General features: G+C 38.5%; 1 pseudogene; it reads left to right on the top strand.

Moving 5' to 3' along the window:
- The first annotated feature begins 492 nt into the window (after window positions 1–492).
- LOC147711129 (U2 spliceosomal RNA) lies at window positions 493–601 on the top strand (annotated as a pseudogene).
- Window positions 602–2,174: the final 1,573 nt, after the last annotated feature.

Genomic DNA, 2,174 nt, shown 5'->3' with positions numbered 1-2,174 from the left:
CGTCCATAGGTTTCACCTGAAAAGGGTGGGTGGCAGCTCCCTTGCCTATAGAGCGACTGTGGCTTGGAACCAAGTCCCACTGGAACTATGCAACATCCAGGAGCCTAAACTCTTTAGGAAGAGAGTTAAGACCTTCCTTTTTACCTAACTTGATTTCTCATTTACTTTCTCCTTTGCTACGCTCTCCTCTGGCATGCGCTTGGACACTCTTTTGAGTAGCTGTGCGCATTACAAATCCCATCAACATAAACAAATATAACCATTTCCAGGGTGGATGCCCATACTATTTATATGTATAATGTTTATAATTGGGTGGGTGGAGGAGGGTGATAGACTCAGGTAATACGTGATCTTATTCTACACAGGGTCCCCTTGACCTATATGACTCTCTCATTATCAGCAGTAATTTTAATACAACATACAAGCCAATGGATTTGGGTTATGGTTCCCCTGTCAACGAGAAAGATAAGGTATGGTGAATTCCTACACTTAATCGCTTCTCGGCCTTTTGGCTAAGATCAAGTGTAGTATCCTACACTTAATACCAATCCAGTGAAACGCTGGACAAGTGCTGCTGATCAGCTTATGTTATTTACTTTATCATATGGCCTGAGGTCCTGTAATGGCCGCACACCTTCGGATCTGCATGCTGCCCATACCTTCAATCGCCTTGGATATACAAGTAAAATGGACAATTACTTAATTTATTTGCATCTGTGGGGAAAGTTAGTTGATGTGAAGGTTTTAGGCAGGGAGGAAGCTGATCTAAATACTTAAGGATCAACATTTCTTTTACTTTCAACTAGGCATAACCCAATAAACGACCAATTTCATGAATCAGACATATTCAAAAAATATTTTTTATTACTTAATACATATTTATTTTCTAGTATACATCAACTTAAATTTTATTTATCACAGGATCTCTATCATGCTACATCAATCTAAAAAATATAATTATAGCTCAACTCATCCAAACACATTCATTCAAATGAGCTCTGATCCAATCTATTCGCTAAAAATAGTGCTTAGCCTAAATATCAAGTGACATTTCATACAATACAGATAATAAATATTTGGACTCAGAGTTTCTCAGTATATATACAATTCATATGCATTAATGACATCAATAATTAATGTTTAACAATTGTACTCAAAGAAATTATGCAAATGAATGTAAGCTGATCCAAATAAGAGCATGCAAGTATTGGGAGACACATATAAAGGAGAATTTATACTAAACCGCTGCCTGTAATGACAATAGGACATTTTGAATGCTAGGAGTCAATTGCGTTCAACAACCATTTAAGCTAATGGCAAATTCCATCTCCCTTGAGATATGGCATTCCCACGTTTCAGACTTTTACAAACAGAGCTCGTATCTTGATAGGACATCTGAGCCAAGGGCAGATGATCTATCTCCTTCTAAGCTCCTTAAACAGGAGGTCAAAGAGACCCCTACTGCAATTATAGCAAAGGTCAAGGCTCCAGGGCCTGATGGTATTTCAGGTGATCTCCTTCTGACAGCTGGGCCTTGTAATTTAACATGTTATCCAATTACATCCTCCAAGGGGCTGGTATTCCCTGTAGCTGAACGATAGCTGAAATTGCCCCATTCACAAAAAGCAGCTGAGGCATTCCCTTTAAATTAGGGGCCATTCTGTCTTATTGTTGTTGCCCAAAAGTCTTTGCCAGGCAATTCCCAGGGAAACCTAGAAGGTTGGATTAAGGATCATCAGGCTCTCTTCCCTCTGCAGGTAGGTTTTTGAAAAGGAGCTACTACAATCAACCAGGTATTTAGGTTTTTATTGATATGTTGGAAGATAGTTCTTCTCTGAAAAGCGAACCTATACTTGGTCTTTGAGATCTTAAACTCAGTGATGGAGCAAAATTCTACTTTCATTTGTAGGAGTGCATCATAACATGTGTAGAGCGCATGCGCATATAATTTTGCAATTATATCACCATAAGGTGTTAGAATTGTGAAATGTATTAACGTAACTACGTGACATGTCTTTGGTTATTGACAAGTAGCATGGAGAAATAACGTAGGAAATGAATGTAACTAGTAGAAAACATTAACATGAAGATCTCGTATTCTGAAGTTAACACCACTCATATACTGAAAGTGTTTAACAATGATATTTCTTGGGGGCGTGGCCAGCAACTTGGCC

Source organism: Lissotriton vulgaris, chromosome 5 (genome assembly GCF_964263255.1).
Source record: "Lissotriton vulgaris chromosome 5, aLisVul1.2, whole genome shotgun sequence".
NCBI classification, from domain to species: domain Eukaryota; kingdom Metazoa; phylum Chordata; class Amphibia; order Caudata; family Salamandridae; genus Lissotriton; species Lissotriton vulgaris.
Note: the sequence above shows the minus strand (reverse complement) of the source record. Positions and strands in the feature narration are given on the sequence as shown.